Below are 18694 nucleotides of genomic sequence, written 5' to 3'. Positions count from 1 at the left end.
GTGAAAAGGGAAAAAAATGCACCATTTTTTTGATATTTGGAAAACTTATTATTAGTACTTTTGATACTGTAGAAATTCAAAATATTAAGAATCCATTTCTGGGTACTCCATGGTGTTTACAGAGAGAAGTAGCAGGGTATCTGGGCAAGTTGAGAGCATAGATGGCAGATTTATAATGAGCAACATTGACGAAGTATCAAATTATTTAATAGAGTGGGATAATTAGCCTGTTAAAGAGAATCTGTACTCTAATATTCTTACAATAAAAAGAATACCATTCTATACCTTATTTTCTCCTGTGCCCCTCTGTGCTGTTTCTGCCACTTCATGCTGCAATCCTGGCTTGTAATGAACAGTTTTAGGCAGTGTTTACAAACAAATGACATAGCTTCTAACCACAGTATCATAGGCTGTGAACAGCTATCTGGTGTGACTCATGCAGAGCTTGGAGGGGGTGTGTAAAGCTTCTGCCAATGACAAGCAGCCCTGCACATGTCACACATTCCAGCCTTAGCCCGACAGACACGACAGAGGAAAGGAGAGAAGATTTATTACAGAGACAGTGCAAGTAGGAAAGGCTGCAGTAAGAAAGACTACATTAGAACAGTAATAGGAACTTATAGGACAGAAGAAATAAGGCTTAACATTTTGTTACAGAGTCTCTTTAAATCTTTCGAGATATATAACGTTATGTTTTGAATTATATACAAGACAGTGATAGGGATAGGAGGGAGGGAGGGTTATGAAGAGGAAAAAAAAAGTGAGAAACAATGGTGGTCAATACTCGACAATATATTGTACTCAATGAAAATTAACATTATTGTATTAATGTAACATGTTTACTATTTCTGTCTACTTAACTGAAATGGAAATTTTGTAAATTTGACCAACTTAAAGGAATACTATCGATGTATGCATTTATTTTTAAATGCTGTATGACAAGTACTAGGAGCAATTTGATTCCTCACACAGCTGTTCCTCTCAGCTGTAAAATAGTCAGTTTTGGCGTCAGTGTTGGATACAAAATGTATCTAAATACTGAGCTCCCAGAGGGCTAGACCATGTCTCTGCACAGGGGAGTTGCTATCAACTCCTCAGTTTATAGTTTAATTATCACCTTGCTGAAAGAATCTTATTGATATGGTGGTAAGGGGTTTAAGATTCTAGCAATACGTGTTTATTATCTTTGCTTCGCTTGACTGATAAAGATACTAATAATGCTAATTGTAGACAGTGGTCTGCCCCTCTCAGAAGCTTGTAAAGTGGATGCAGCCTGGAGTGAATCACCACAAGCAGGCAGCCAGCCAGGCAACCAGTCTGAGTGTAAACACAGACTAGTTGCTAGTTATATTCCAGCAATATTACAGCTCATTTAGTTACCTGTTACCACCTCAGATCAGCCTATTTCTCCTCATGTCTCCTGCATGCTGTGAGTGACACAGTGAAATATATTTGTGAGTTGTGTGACAGAGTAACCAAGCAGCTCAGGGTGACCCAAACTACTATGAGCGGTGTGCGAAATTAATTTTTAAGCAGGGATAGCGAGAGAGAGACCTGGGTGAATAAATAAAGTGCCCCTAGCACTAGTGGAATCTGAAGTGAAAATAAACGTATGATATAATGAATTGTTTGTGTAGTACAGTAAAGAAACATAACATTAGTAGCACAGATATAAGTCGTGTTTCCAGTACAGGAAGGGTTAATAAACTTCAGTTATCTATGCAAAAGAGCTTCTCTGAGCTCTCTGACTAATTTAGAGAGCAATGCTGTTTTGTGAAGCAGTTCTACATCAAAGAAACCATGAAAACCAAAATTAGCTTACCTGGTAATGCTGTTTTTAATAACCCTCCAGGACAGGTGCTACATATGAGATCTAGGCCCGCCCCCAACAGGAAACACAAAGAACTAGCTCTCTATAAGTTCCACCTCTAATCTCTACCTGCCAGTCTGTTCCAATTAACTGTTCCGATAGAATACTTTAAACTCCACATATTAATAACACTCTAACCATTTACTCCTTATTGGTCATGTTTACAACATATAGATAGTTATACGTTCATAAATTTAGGGTGGGTCACCTGTCCTGGAGGGTTATTAAAAACAGCATTACCAGGTAAGCTAATTTTGGTTTTTTCAAATAACCCTCCAGGACAGGTGCTACATATGAGATGATATGCAATAAATAACACTAACCTTAGGGAGGGATCACAGCCTGAAGAACCTTCCTTCCAAAAGTCTGTTCTTCCGCTGCTAGTAGATCCAGTCTGTAGTGTCTGATGAAGGTGTTCACCGTCTTCCATGTCGCGGCCTTGCAGATATCGGTTGCTGTTGCTCCAGCTTTGTAGGCCCAGGAGGTTGCAACTGACCTAGCTGAGTGTGCTGTTATCTCTTTTGGACATGGAACTCCTTTAAGTTTATAAGCTTCATTAATACAGGCTTTAATCCATCTTGCTATAGATGCCTTGGACATGCCTTCACCCTTCGTTGCTCCCATAAAGTTAACAAATAGTGCTGTAGATTTCCTAAAGTCTTTTACTCTATCTAGGTAAAAAAGTAAACATCTCCTAACATCTAACTTATGCCACCTAACTTCCCTAGGATCCGTGGCATTTTTGCAAAAGGATGGCAATATGATTTCCTGCATCCTATTGGATAGGGTAGCTACTTTTGGTAAGAATTCACTTGTTGTTTTCAAAACCACCCTGTCCTGGAGAACTAAACAAAATGGTTCAACCGAACTTAGAGCTTCCAGCTCACTTATCCTCCTTGCTGAGGTAATTGCTATCAAAAAAATTGTCTTCATTGTTAATAATCTTAACGAAATATCACTTAATGGTTCAAACTCATCACTCATTAACATATTGAAAACTAAAGTTAAGTCCCATCTGGGATACGAACGTTTCCATACCGGCCTGGAGCGTTCTACTGATTTGAAAAATCTCACAACTAAAGGTTCTAAGGCTAACCGCCTATTAAGAAAAACCGAAAGGGCTGCAACCTGCACTTTCAAGGTACTTAGTGCCAGCTTTTTTTCTATTCCATCTTGCAAGATATTCCAGAACTGTGGCCAGTCTATTGGATCTCAGACCTTTATCCTTCTTCCAACTACAAATTTTTTTCCAATATTTTGAGTAGATTGCCCTCGTCACATTCTTTCTACTGTTAAGTATAGTCTCTGTGACCCTGTCAGATAGACCTCTTCTTTTCAAGATTTGCCCCTCAGAAACCACGCTGTCAGCTGAAGATTGGGAATCTGAGTCCACTCTCCTTTGAGGATGTTGAGTCTGTCCTTCAACTGTACTGGTTTGTCAACCAACATCGATTTTATCATCGGGAACCAGATACGTTTTGGCCAGTTTAGAGCAATCAATATCAGATACATTGCTGTTGATTTTAGCTTCTGTAACAGTATTGGTAATAGAGGTATTGGGGGGAAAGCATATGCCATGTGAAAGTCCCATCTCTGGGCCAACGCATCTACCCCTAAAGCACCTCTTGGGTCTAGCGAGAAAAACTGATTGCAGTGAGTATTCTCCCAGTTGGCAAACAAATCTATTTGTGGATGGCCCCATCTCTGTGTCAGCTCTTTGAATATTTTTGGACTTAGACTTAGTTCTGAATTTGACAGTTTCTTTCTGCTCAGGAGATCTGCCATAGTATTTAGCGAACCCTTGAGCTGTACCGCTGAGATTGACTGTAGATTTTGTTCTGCCCAGTTCAATATCTCCAGTACTAGTGTTAAGAGTGGTTCCGATTTCGTGCCCCCCCTGTTTGTTTAAATACATTACTACTGTAATGTTGTCTGACCGGATTTGGAGATGGTGGCCTCTTATTCTGTCTACTGTTTGAGTCAGTGCCTCCTTTACTGCCCGTAATTCTCGAAAGTTGGATGATTGCGTCATCACTTCCCTTGACCAGGTGCCCTGTAAACATATGCCTTCTATGTGGGCCCCCCAACCTGTGAGGCTGGCATCTGTCGTCAGTACTCTTGTTACTGGACACCTCTATAGACGACCCCTTGTTAAATTGTCCTCCTGTAGCCACCAATTTAGGGACTGCTTGACAACTGTTGGCATAGAAAGAGTCCGATCCAGATCTGACTGGACTCCCTTCCAATTCTGCAGCAACCACTGCTGTAGTGGTCTTATATGCATCAGTGCCCAATATACTGCTGGAGCTGTGGAGGTTAAAAAGCCAATCAGCCTCATCACAAGTCTTATAGTTGTACTTTTTTCCCCCTGACACTGATGTATCAAAGTCTGGAGCTTTATTACCTTGTCCTGTGGCAGATATAATCTCTGGGACAGTGAATCTACTCTGAATCCTAAAAATTGGATTTCTTGTGTTGGAATCAGATTTGATTTTTGTCGATTCACTAGCCACCCCGTCTGTTCTAAGAGATCCATTATTGAACTCTTGTGGTCCTCCAGTTTGTGCATACTGTCGGCCACTACCAGCAAATCGTCCAGATAGGGTATTATAAGGATGCCCTTCAGATGTAGAGCCCCCACTATCTCCGCCATTACTTTTGTAAATATTCTGGGTGCTGAAGAGATACCGAATGGGAGACAGCAAAATTGAAAATGTTCTAGACCTGAACTTGTCTTTACAGAAAACCGAAGGAAAGCTTGAGATTCTTTTCTTATTGGGATATGCCAATAGGCATCTGTTAGATCGATACTGATCATAAAACAGCCTGGAGATAGAAGGTTTCGCATCGTAAAGACTGTCTCCATTCGGAATCTCTCGTACCTTATATAAGGTTTCAGAGGTTTGAGGTTTAGTATCAGCCGATACTTCCCCGTGGGCTTTTTTACCAAAAAAATTCTTGAATAGAACCCTTGTTTCTCCTGATCTACTGGGACCTTGCATACTACTTCTCTTGCCAGCATATCCTGTACTATTTGTAGCATAGCGTTCTTTTCCTCTGGTACTCTGGGGGACTGAGTCATTAAAAATCGTTTGGGAGGAGATCTTGAAAATCGGATCTTGTACCCGTTTTCTATTAGGTCTAGAATGAACTTGTTCTTTGTCATTTCCTTCCAACCTAATAGAAATGTCTTTAATCTTCCTCCCACCTTGCTGGCTGGAACCCCCTATTGTTTGCCCAAGGCTTACGTCTCTGCTGTTCTCTGCCTTGTGTTTGTCTTCTCCGAAAAAATGGTTTCTTTTTAGGTTCAAATTTCCGTTTCTTGGGAAAAGTTGTCTTTTTACTGGCTGTACGCTCTAACACCTCCTGTAGTTGTGGCCCAAACAGTAAATCCCCAGAAAAAGGAAGGCTACAAGCCCTAGCCTTTGATGCCTGGCTACCATCCCATGTTTTCAACCATAGGTTACGTCTTGCATTATTTATAAGTGCTGTGGATTTTGCAGTTACTCTAGGATTCTGAGGCCGCATCAATCACATAATCGTTACCCCCTTCAACTACCTCAATTGCTTCTAGAATATCCTTTTTTGGTGCATCCTCATTCACCAATTTCTTTATTCTTTCTAACCATACAGACATGGTACGTGAAACGCAGGTAGTTGCTGCGGCGGGCTTAAAGTTAGTCACACTAGCTGACCAGGCTTTCTTTAGTGAGAATTCAATCCTCTTGTCCCCTGGATCTTTTAAACGACCCAGGTCCTCAAACGCGAGTTCGTTATCTTTTTCTATCTGACTAAAAGCTACGTCCAGCTTGGGACATGACTCCCACAATTTAGCATCCTCTTCTGAGAATGGGAACCTTCTCTTAAATCCTTTTGAGATAAATAGTCTCTTCTCAGGTTCCTTCCACTGTAAAGATATTACATTTTTCATTGAGCTATGAACCGGGAAGCATAACTGTTCCGAAGGTTCCATACCCAAATATAATTTATCGTGTAACGACTTCTCAGCTATCTTCCTTTGCGGTATGTCAAGGGTTGAGTAGATTGCTTTAAGCAATTCCTCCGTTTCCTCTGACGCGAATTTAAATCTAGAAGATGTAAATGCCTCATCAGTTTCCTCCTGTTCTGAAAACTCCTCAGCAGACCTAGAATCCGGTTCCCCGGTCTCCTGATGACTTTCCTGTTCCTCTTCTGAGGAATAGACCACTCTGGGTGACTTTCTAGTAGCCTTTTTAGGTTTACTTGTCTGTCTCGTCTGCTGCTCCTGTCCTGAGGTGGTTGGCAAACTTTCCCTGAAGGCCTTAAAAGTTTCCACCATCTCTTGGCGCATTGTAAACATAAAGTCTTTACAGGAAACAGTGTTATCTTCATTAATAATACTTGATATACATTTTTGGCATGATGCTTTCGGCCAGTGCAGTTGTAGAGGTTTATTACATAAAATGCAACTCCTGGGCCTATCAGAGCTATCAGACTCCATAGCATCCTAGAAAACATACAAATAATGCAATCAATACCGGATTCTCCTAAATGTTCCATACATAAGAATATTATATTGATAAATATCCAGCTGGATCAGCCACTATTTTACTAAGTCACAGAGATGAATAAGACCATCATGGTCAAAAACATATCTAAGTCTGGATTACTGCATAATAATCCTTAATACATTGTGGCAAATAAGTGAACAACTGATTAAGTCTGTCTAGCTCTAAGGTAACATGCTATTATCTTACCATGCTATACACCATATTACCCGAAAAAAATGTGTTTAAATAACATAATAATAACCCCCAATAACAGGGTATGCATCAATGAATCAAAACTGCCCCGTTTATCAGGTATGCACATATACTTGCTTCACTGCTCAGACCACCAGATCAGACAGCGGCAAATAATATCAGCCATCATCCGCATGTCAGACCTCCATGATCCAGACAGCAACATCAGACCTCACAGATCAGACAGGCACTTGTCCTCCGACTCTGCCCCACTTACCTGATCTGCCGTCTTCTGTTTCGCGTCCATCTCCTCCGAGAACGCCACCGCATGTGGAGATGGATGCCGCGACCTCTAAACAGGCGCCCGACCCGGATCCGGAAGTGACGTCACCGGACGTGACCTCACCGTGAGGGCGGAAGTTCCACATCCACATCGCTAATGCCCTCGCCTCCGCCTGGACACGCTGCAATGCTCACCGCTCCTTCCCGAGGCCACCATTCCGCCTCCGCTTGGTGTCAGCCTCTTCCGTCGGGCGTATGGCTCCCGCCTTAGCTGTCTCCAAAGTCGCTCCCCTGGCTGCCGTGCACCTGCCGACTCCACCAAAGGCTTCCACAACTGTGGATACAGGTAACCTCCGACCAAACCAGGATAGGGCTACCCCACATACTAGTTCTCGGATGGCCTCAGCACTGCCTGGCTGCTGACCACCTTCCCTAGCTAGAGAGCTAGGTGTTCCCCGGAACAGGAAACACAAAGAACTGGCAGGTAGAGGTTAGAGGTGGAACTTATAGAGAGCTAGTTCTTTGTGTTTCCTGTTGGGGGCGGGCCTAGATCTCATATGTAGCACCTGTCCTGGAGGGTTATTTGAAAAAGACAACTTCAGATAAGATTTTACTGCACAGAAGTTCAAAGGATCATTAGCTCTGCTATTTTTCACAGTTTAACCGCTTCACTTTAAAGGTCTTAAATGTACTCTTTGCTTTACCGACTGATCTACATAGCTCTGACAGAGGGGTCTGGTTGATGATGCAGGATCACTTATTGTCAGACTTTGTGTAGCCTTTGCAGCCGGTTCTTAGCTATCAGACTACGACAACTTTATCAATTTTGATAAAGATACAGATACAGACCACAAGGTCCTACCAGATTTGCTGAAAATCCCCTTTTGTCAGCTTTTGCAGATTTAGCCATACTGGGCTGCAAAACAACAAGGAATCATGTTAGGATACGATCACAATATTCGCAGGATCTTAAACATCCATTCAATTTATGTCAATACAGTCCTACCAAGAGAGGTAGAGGAGCCCAGCTCCACCCTGGCCATCCAGCAATCACTTGAACAGCGACCCCTCCTGAACCAGAAGTTCAGCTGGCACACCCATCAGAAGTGCTCACAGCGTCCAGGAACAGCAAGCAGAATCCTCTCCACGCTGACCCAGCCCCAGCCCCCTAACTTCCAGCCATGGTAGGCCTCAAACTGACCCAGACGATGCATGCCTGTCTTATGTATTGATGTGTTGGCTGACCTTTTATGGGTGAGCCAATTATTTGTAATTGTATGCATATTTGCAAATTTTGATGCATGTCCTGTCCAGTTGTAGAGGAACAAGGTAATCTCTCAGGGTGCTGTCTGAGGATGACCTGGGAAAATTAGGTTCAGAATATGCAGAAGCTAAAGGGTCGAGAATACTGCTCTCTTAAGTGTCCAAATATGTGGCTTTCCCAATTAATGATTTGATGTTGTAATAACGGGGACAAATGGACAAATACAATGGGTTTTGTCTAGAAAAGCACATTTTATTTTAAAACTATAATGGCTGAAGGGGATAGGGGGTAGGGTATTATTTATTCCAATATTTTGCACTGAAAAGGGGGAATCTCTGTATCGCCTCATGTTGGCCGTTTTTATTTTTGTTTGTTTTCTTGATCATCATTAAAGGACTTACGAGCCCAAATAGTAAAAAAAAGTTAAGTACCTTAATCATTTTTAAATGCACGGAGGACGCCGTCCGCGCCCTCCGTGCTGTTCCGCCGGGTCCCCGCAGTCTGATCGCCCCCCGTGCCGCTCCCGACCCCACGGACAGGGTCGGGCTCCCCTTCCTCTCCCAAGATGGCCGCCAGAGCCGGCCGCGGCTGCGCAGTCCGCATACGCGTTAGTGCGGCTGCGCAGCTCTAGGGCCTCCCCCCCGATCCACGCACAGTAGCGTGGATCGAGGGGGGAGGCCCTAGAGTTGCGCAGCCGCACTAACGCGTATGCGGACTGCGCAGCCGCGGCCGGCAGCCATCTTGGGAGAGGAAGGGGAGCCCGACCCCGTCCGTGGGGTCGGGAGCGGCACGGGGGGCGATCAGACTGCGGGGACCCGGCGGAACAGCACGGAGGGCGCGGACGGCGTCCTCCGTGCATTTAAAAATGATTAAGGTACTTAACTTTTTTTTACTATTTGGGCTCGTAAGTCCTTTAATAAAACATGATTCTTCAAACTGTGATGCAACTTTACCCAACAAAAGGAGCACTGAAATATTCCCTGAAGGTATGCGGAGTTTAGGGTAAAAAAAAAAAAAAAATTCATTATAATGGCTGAAAACCGAGAAATATTTTTATTCTATTCTTTCCTTACTATTCCCTTTAAAATGCATACACTGTAAAATAAAACTTATCTTAGCAAAAAGTACCACCCAAAGAGGCATGCAAAAAACAATATATAGATCATTTTGGTGTGATAAGTAGCAATAAAGTTAGGAAGCTTGCATCCAGGAGCACCCACTTATTGGACGTTGAAGTATGTGCCTCGATCCTCACCCCTTTACCAAGGGGTCATATGCAGCAAAATCCCCAGAAGGATCGGCACCACACAGATAGTATTTATAGCTTAAACTCCCTGGCGTTATGATTATTTCCAGATTCAAGGTCTAAAAGCCATAGCATTTTTTTCACAAGCTTTTAGACCCTAAAAACAAGAAAAACATACTACAGAGAGGTCTGCAGCAGCTCCTGCATGAAACTCACTCAGGCACGGACTTACCACCCTGTTCTGCTGCTTTCCATCTGAGCCTGACTCGGGATTAAGGCTAAGGAGGTGAAGTGTTTATTTAGTCATAGAACATGACAGCATGCGGTTTCGGCCTATGTGGCCTTTCTCAAGCTGCTCAAAAAGTCAAATGCACAGTGTCAAGTAAAACCCCCTTTATATACAAACATACCACGCACACCAGGGTGAATAAGTGACTGCTATTGGGTTGACTAGCTGGAGGACCTGATGGGAAACTGCATCCCAAAATAGCAACCAATCACTTTGCTCCAAGGAAACAACTGCCTATCCAATCAGGTATCAAGAGAGTGACCACCAATTGCATCACCCAAAAGGTCAAGATATATACTGGTTGGACTCGATGGCCGTATGTCTTTTTTCAACCAAAGTAACTATGTAACTATGTAAGATGGACAGGACGCATCACGCTGACCTCAGCCACAAACCACCTATCAGTAGTGAGGACAAGCGCTGTGACATACGCGTCACGATACGCATCACGCAATACCTGTCCAAAATAATCATGTCATGTGATTACACATAGCCTAACATGTACAATATTATGCATACGCATCACGGACGCTACAGCAAATCGCTTGCGGTAATAAAATGACCAAAGGGGAGCGGTTAGTGCCAGCCTGTGATTGTAAGGGAATCTGTGAGGTAGCCAATCACCGGTCATCCCAAGCATCCAAAGGGATAGATCGGAATGTCAAAACACAAAACCGCATATACTCACAGATTAACCCCATCTGCCGGCTTAAAGAGACTCTGTAACAAATGTTTTAGCCTTAGTTCTTCTATCCTATAAGTTCCTATGCCTGTTCTAATGTGCTCTGGCTTACTGCAGTCTTTCCTAATTGCACTGTCTCTGTAATAAACCTTATCTCCTTTCCTCTGTCGTGTCTGTCGGGCTAAGGCTTGAATGTGTGGAATGTGCAGGGCTGCTTGTGATTGGATAGAAGCGATACACACCCTCTGCAGGCCCCCTGCACACTCTGTATGACTCACACACTCTGTTTATGTGAGCCTATCACAAGCTGGTTAGTTTGTTTGTAAACACTGCCTAAAACTGTTAATTACAAGCCAGGATTGCAGCAGAGAGTGGCAGAAACAGCACAGAGGGGCACAGGAGATAATAAGGAATAGAATGGTATGCTTTTTAGTGTAAGAATATTAGAGTACAGATTCTCTTTAAAGGTCACCACTCACCAATACTTGTCAATCAAATCCCAACAGCAGTGGCCTAAAAAGAGGCTTAAAACAAACCATAAATAAGAGAAATACTAACTCCATAACACACAAGAGAGCATAGTTGTACAGTATATATTACAATTAAATAACATATGCAAAAGCCCAAATCAAACTCCTTACTAAGTCCTGCTCTACCCATAGCGTCAAGCCTTCTGATCCACCCAGCTTCCCTACATAACAACTCCTTTAGTCGATCACCCCCTCTCCAACGATGGGGGACCCCATCAATTGCCATGACATGTAACAGACATTTTGACGGTATCTGGTGAAGTGAACGTATGGTTTACGAACTGACTTGACCTGTAATTTGTACCTCATCATTGGTGCCCGTCGAAACAATTCTAAAATTTGTTCTTTGCCTGATAATGTGGCTTTGGTCACCCTTGATGTCGAGAGCCTCTACACCTCCATCCCTCATGATGGGGTTGTGGAGGCGGTCGATTGGTACCTTATGATGTGCACGGACTGCTCTGCTGAAAAGCGTAAATTTCTTGTGACATTGCTGGAGTTTGTATTGAAATGTAACTATTTCACCTTTAAGGGGCAGTTCTATGGTCAACGCAGGGGCACTGTGATGGGCTGTAACGCGGCCCCCTCCTATGCAAATCTGTACATGGGATTATATGAAGAGAGATTTGTATAACCTAATGCGGTGTTCTGCCAACATGCCATATGCTGGTGGTGTTACATTGACAATGTTTTGTGCATTTGGAGGCGGCCACGTGATACTTTAGGTGATTTCATTCTACAAGTCCATTGACGGCCAAATGGGATAAGGATTGTGTTCACTTTTTGGATGTGTTGGTTGGTAGAGTTGGTGATGTAGTTTCTACTGATCTCTATACTAAACCAACAGATAGAAATTCTACGTTACATTATCAGAGTTATCACCCTGTGAGGGTCAAGAATAGTATCCCCCATAGTCAATATTTGCTGGGATGATAGGATTGTTAGTGACCCAGAGAGGAGATTTCAGTCCAGTAGGTTATCCGGAAGCATGTTTGCAGAATGATAAGAAATCTAAAAGATTGAGATCTGTCAAAGTGCCTCGTATACAGTTTGTTTCAACGTTTAATATGTGCAGTGATCAGGTTGCCAGAATGGTACGTAGACAGCGGCACCCTAGGAAAACCGTCACGTAAAATGTGCCAGAGTTCAGGTATCCTCCTTTGATGTCCTTTTGACGGGCACCCATGATGAGGTACAAATTACGGGTCAAGTCAGTTCATAAATCGAACGTTCGTTCACAAACTAGAGGAATGTTCCCCTGTCTATCATGCCACATGTGCAGCAAGGTGATCCGGGAGGACCAGTTTTGCCATCCAACGCTTGGTACTAATTACAACATTAGAGATCTCTTTACTTGTGACTCCAAGTATGTTGTACACTTATTAAAGTGCCCACGTGGGTTTGTTTATGTGGGGATCATGACGCAAAGTCTGAACGTTCACATTTCTGCACACAAATCGGCCATTAGGAATGCAGTTGTAGAGCAATCCGTGGTGGAACACTTCACCACATGCCATAATAATGCCTCTCAGTATGTGTCATGGCAATTGATGGGGTCCCCATCATTGGAGAGGGGGTGATCGACTCAAGTTGTTACATAGGGAAGCGGGGTGGATCAGAAGGCTTGACGTTATGGGTAGAGCAGGACTTAAGGAGTTTGGGATTTTACATATGATGTTATTTAATCGTAATATATACAACTATGCTCTTTTGTGTATTATGGAGTTGGTATTTCTCTTGTATTTATGGTTTATTTTTAACCTCTTTTTTAGGCCACTGCTGTTGGGATTTGACTGACAAGTATTGGTGAGTGGTGACCTTTAAGCCGGTAGATGGGTTTAATCTGTGAGTATATGCGGTTTTGTAATGGCTATGTTTTGGCATTCCGATCTATCCCTTTGGATATTTGGGATGACCGGTGATTGGCCGTCTCACAGATTCCCTTACATTCACAGGCTGGCACTAACCACTCCCCTTTGGTCATTTTATTGACGCAAGCGATTTGCTGTAGCGTCCATGACGCATATGCATAATTTTGTACACTTGAGGTTATGTGTAATCACGACACGTTTGTTTTGGAGGCGTATTGCGTGATTCGTATCACGTGACGCATATATCACGGTGCTTGTCCTCAGTACTGATGCGTCTCGTCCATCTTGACCTTTTGGGTGATGCGATTGGTGGTCACTCGATACCGGATTGGGTAGGCAGTTGATGCCTTGGAGCAACATGATTGGTTGCTATTTTGGGATGCAGATTCCCATCAGGTCCTCCAGCTAGTCAACCCAATAGCAGTTGCTTATTCACCCTTGTGGGCGTGGCATGTGGGTGGCATGTGGGTATATAAAGAAGGTTTTGCTTGACAATTAGGCTGGCAAAAATTGAAGCTGAAAATCAAATCGCTAGGGATATCAAATCTAACCCAAAGAAGTTTTACAAGTACATCAACTATAAAAAAAAGAAAGGTTGACTGTATTGGACTCCTAAAGGATGAGGGTGGGAACTCAATGGTGGATGACCAAGGTAAGGCAGAGTTATTAAATGCTTTAATTGCTTCTGTCTTCACATGGGAAACATCACTGTTGAAAATTACAGATGCAGAAGAGTCTCAATCTTCCAACTGTAATATTAAATACTTAACACAGGAAGAAGTGAAGGCAAGACTAAATACATTAAAAATAGACAAGGCACCTGGCCCGGATGGCATGCATCCTCGGGTCCTAAGGGAATTAAGTTCAGTCATAGATAAACCCCTTCATCTTATGTTTGGTGACTCTCTTTCAACTGGCAGAGTCCCAGTGGATTGGCGTACAGCCCACGTTTTCCCATTATTTAAGAAGGGCAAAAAATCTGATCCAGGAAATTATAGACCTGTAAGCTTAACATCAGTTGTATGCAAACTATTTGAGGGGTTACTAAGAGATACTATACATGACTTCATAGTAGAAAACAATCTTATTTCTCAGCATCAACATGGGTTTACTAAAGACAGGTCCTGTTTGACTAACATACTCAGCTTTTATGAGGTATCGAACGCTAATGTGGATATAGGGAATGCTGTAGATGTGATATACTTGGACTTTTCAAAGGCTTTCGACACTGTTCCACACAAAAGTCTGGTGCAAAAGTTGAGGATGCAAGGACTGGGGAAGAGTCTGTATGCATGGATAGGGAACTGGCTAATGGACAGAAAAAGAGTTGTGGTCAATGGATCATACTCATAATGGGTGACTGTTAGCAGTGGGGTCCCACAGGGGTCTGTAATGGGTCCAGTGCTCTTCAATTTATTTATTAATGACCTAGTAGAAGCAGTAGTAAGCAATGTTGCTATTTTTGCAGATGATACAAAATTGGGCAGAATAATCAACTCTCAGGAAGATAGTGTTGCAACAGGATCTGGATAGGATGGCTATATGGGCACATAGATGGCAGATTAAATTCAATGTTGAAAAATGTAAAGTCATGCATTTTGGCCGTACCAATGGTCTAGTACCACACAAAATAAATGGGACGCAGTTGGGGACATCAAACTTGGAGAAGGACTTAGGAGTACTCATCAACAACAAGTTAAATAATCGTACTCAATGCCAAGCCGCTTGCAGCTAAAGCTAACAAAATTTTGGGATGTATTAAAAGGGAAATAAAAACTCGAGATGCTAGCATAATATTGCCCCTGTTTAACTCTCTAGTAAGGCCACATCTGGAATATGGAATTCAGTTCTGGGCACCACATTACAGGAAAGATATTGCAGTTTTAGAGCAGGTGCAGAGATGAGCAACAAAATTGATACATGGGATGGAAGGTCTCACTTACCAAGAAGGGTTAGATAAACTGGGTTTATTTAGTCTAGAGAAAAAAAAGACGCCTTAGAGGGGATCTAATTAACAAGGATAAATACATCAGAGGGCAATATAAAAGCTTGGCAGATGAGCTTTTTGTCCCTAGGCCTTCTCAAAGGACTAGAGGACATGATCTGCGCATGGAGGAAAAACGTTTTAGCCATTTATTTAGGTTCTTTACAGTAAGAGTGATTAAGATGTGGAATGCATTGCAACAGGAAGTAGTTATGGCAAATTCTATACCTGCATTTAAAGGGGGCTTAGATGCTTTCCTTGCATTGGAAGACATCTATGGCTACAATTACTAGGTAATGTCCAATGATGTTGATCCAGGGATTTTATCTGATTGCCATTTGGAGTCGAGAAGGAATTTTTTTCCCCTATTGGCGCTAATTGGACCATGCCTTGTAAGGGTTTTTCACCTTCCTCTGTATCAACAGGGATATGCGAGGGAGCAGGCTGGTGTTGTACTTTGTTCTCTGGTTGAACTCGATGGACCTATGTCTTTTTTCAACTTAAATCACTATGTAGCTGTGCATTTGACTTTTTGAGTAACTTGAGAAAGTCCACATAGGCTGACACAGTGTGCCGTCGCTGCAGTCATGTTCTATGACTAAATAAACACGAGCTATAAATACTATCTGTGTGGTGCCATTCCTTCTGGGGATTCTGTAGCAATAAAGTAATTGGCAAATAAATGGGAGGAGCATAATGTGAAAATTGCTCTGGTTTTTAAAGCAGACCTTAAAGGGAACCTTAACCGTTGATAAAAAAAAGTTTCACTTACCTGGGGCTTTCCCAAGCCTCCTGCAGCCGTCCTGTGCCTGCGCAGCTCCTCCAGTGTCCTCCGGTCCCTCGCCGCGCTTTAGTTTCATTTTCGGCCGACTGCCAGTCGTCCTCCTGCAACGCGTTCTATTCTTCCGCATTCCCCGATGGAAAGTGTGTCATTCGGACGCGCTTTACGGCGGGGCATGCGTTCCATGGATGCGCTTTACGGCAGAATAGGACGCGTTGCAGGAGGACTGGCAGTCGGCCAAAAACGAAAACTGAGCCGCAGCGAGGGACCGGAGGACACTGGAGGAGCTGCGCGGGCACAGGACGGCTGCAGGAGGCTTGGGAAAGCCCCAAGTAAGTGAAACTTTTTTTTTTTATCAACGGTTAAGGTTCCCTTTAACTTAGAACTTCCTCTCTGCTCTAAGACATACGCAAAAGAATAACAACCTTTCTTTGTTACGGTTGAAACAAATCCTGCAATAAATCTGCAATTTATTGCCCACTTTCATGGAAGTAGACATATGGTTAACATCCTGTGTTTACCAATTATCTCTCTGCCGTGGTAGGAGCTGCCACAGCTGAAGAGATCAAATAACTTGTGATTAGTCACAGATGAGGGGAAATTCTAAACTCTCTAAATACATACACGGTGCATTTCTCTGTTTTTATTCCGTCCTGCGCAAGCGTTCAGGTGCACTTTAAAGGGGTTCCTTTAACCTAAAAAAAGATTTACCTGGGGCATCTACCGGCCCCCTGCAGACGTCCTGTCCCTTGTCAGTCCTCAAGGATCCTCATGTCCCCCGTAGTGGGTCACTTTCCCTTTCTTCGTCTAACTAGATGAACGTCACTGTGCCTTCTTCCAAATCCCCCCAGCCCCCCCAATCCTTACTTGCTCACTTTGATTAACTGAGGTCACCAGTGGATCAGAGCCTTCTCCACAGGTATGACAGGTCCACCCTCTAGAGGTCACCAGCAGATCAATCACAGCAGCACAGCAGAGTCTGGGAAAATAGCACAGCTCCAACAGCTTTGCAATGAAAGTGGGGTAAAAACCATATGCAGACAGGAATGGACGGCACGGCATCCATAGGAAGTGCTCGTGGTGCACCAGGGCGATGCAGCACCCATTTTGAGGAACACTGGCTTTTGTGTTTCAGTACTAAAATATTGCAAGCATTCTCTTGAATTGATATTGCCAAAGTCTTTTTACGATCTGAAGAGCTAGAGATGTTAAGACAAGACTAAGCTCCCTTCATATTTAATCCAGAAATGGTCACAGAGTAAAGATTGTTGTTTTCTACTGAGGTTGGTGTGATAATTATTGTGATGAAAAGAGTATCCATACATCATAAGCAGAGCAATAGTTTTGAAGATCTCTCCTTTACAAAAAAAATACCATCTCACGCAATAGTAAAAATCCCAAATTTCATGGATAAATACACAGCAGACACCCTCCAGCACAATTCTCAACCAACACTGCTATCCCTCCCCCTATTAAAGTCCTCAAACAGAAGTTTCCAGAGAAGCCTAGATCTCCCTGGTCTTATCACAGACTTTTGTTTTAAGGCAGTCATACACTGGTCGATTGCCTCCAGATCGACCAACAGATAGATCCCTCTCTGATCGAATCACACAGAGGGACCTAATGGCTGCCCATTACTGCACACAGATTTTGAATCGATTTCAGCTTGATCTGTGAAATCGATTCACAACCTGTAGAGCTGCCGCCTGCTCTCTGCCCCCCGGCCAGCAGCAATACATTACCTGTCCAGCGGCGCGAGTCCACAGTCCCTGCTGACACTTTCTCCGGCCGGCCTGTCTGCTCTTCCCTTCCTGTGATGAGCGGAAGTACAAACAGTAGAGGGCGCTCTACTGTTTAAACTTCGTCTTGTCACAGGAGGAGACAGGAAGTGAAGGAGACAGGCAAGCCAGAGAAAGTGTCAGCACGGACCGGGGACTCACGCCTGCAGACAGGTAATGTACAGCTGCCGCTATGCCGGACGTTGCCGAATCAATCGCTGCTCCTGATGCGCTCACGACCCGCCCGCGATCAAGCAACATTTTCCACCGGGATAGATCGACTGAATCACTGGATTTCAGATGGAAATCGCTCGATCAACATTTGAGTTATCGATTTCACAGCAGAACAGCTGTATATCGACAGGAAATCGACGTAGCTTTACAGAAGATTCCAGCAAGACCTACATAGCCCTAGTCTTATCTGGGACCATTGTTTGAATATGCAAACAAGGCTGCAGACAACTCAACAATTTATGCCATACAGTTATCTGAAGCAGCACCAATACAAAATACTGAAATCCAGCACAGTAAAATAAACGATACATTACAAAAAAACTATACAAGACATAGCATAGTAACATTACAGTTTTGCCAGTCATGTTTATAACAAACAGAACTGGCAACAAGCCAAGCTTGTTCAGTCTAATTTTATTTATTACAGAACCACAGAAAATTGCATTATTGGCTGACTGTGTGACTAAAGCCTTGTACAGACGTACAAGCCAAGTAGCCGGAAAGGGATCGTTAATCGGGACTTTGTTTCTCAGGCAACATTGCACAGACACATCACTAGCCTTCAGTGTTCTGTTGCTATGAGGGAAGGAGGAGGGCTGACGGAGTGGCATGTAAGGTATGTAATGCGACAGTTTGGTAGAATGTGGTTACCGGCCAGCTCGATCCAGGTGGGGTAATCGCTGGCAAAAGCATTGGGGGCTGCTGTACACACACTAGGTTCTTGGCAGGGACGGTCATTATTAGCCATTTTAACCACTTAAGCCCAACTGGACGAGATTTCTCGTCCAGTTGGGCTGCGCGCACGCCCGCGGCCCCCCCCCCCCCCGTGCGCGCCCCCGCTGCTGGCCGCTAGCCCACCGATCAGTGAAAGGGATTATAAATCCCTTTCGCTGATCGGACCCCCCCGGATCTGCCTATACAGCCCAGCCTCTGTTGCTATCCCAAACCCACCTAAGATCCCCCTGCACTCTGCAATCCCTCATAAATCACAGCCATGCTGCTGACAAACAGCTTGTCAGAGCTGGCTGGGTTTATCTCTATAGTGTCAGTCTGCTGCTCTCCCCGCCTCCTGCAGAACTCCAGTCCCCGCCTGCATTCCTTCCCTCCCTGCTGATTGGAGGGATACAACAATAGTATTAAGCGCTCCGATCTACTGTTCAAT

General features: G+C 43.7%; 1 protein-coding gene across 1 annotated transcript in view; it reads right to left on the bottom strand.

The window, feature by feature from the left end:
• RRP7A (ribosomal RNA processing 7 homolog A) overlaps positions 1 to 18694 on the bottom strand; it is a 73005-nt gene that overhangs the window by 33572 nt on the left and 20739 nt on the right. The window lies entirely within an intron of this gene.

This window comes from Hyperolius riggenbachi, chromosome 6 (assembly GCF_040937935.1).
Source record: "Hyperolius riggenbachi isolate aHypRig1 chromosome 6, aHypRig1.pri, whole genome shotgun sequence".
In the NCBI taxonomy this organism is placed as follows: domain Eukaryota; kingdom Metazoa; phylum Chordata; class Amphibia; order Anura; family Hyperoliidae; genus Hyperolius; species Hyperolius riggenbachi.
This window is presented reverse-complemented; position numbering and strand designations above follow the sequence as displayed.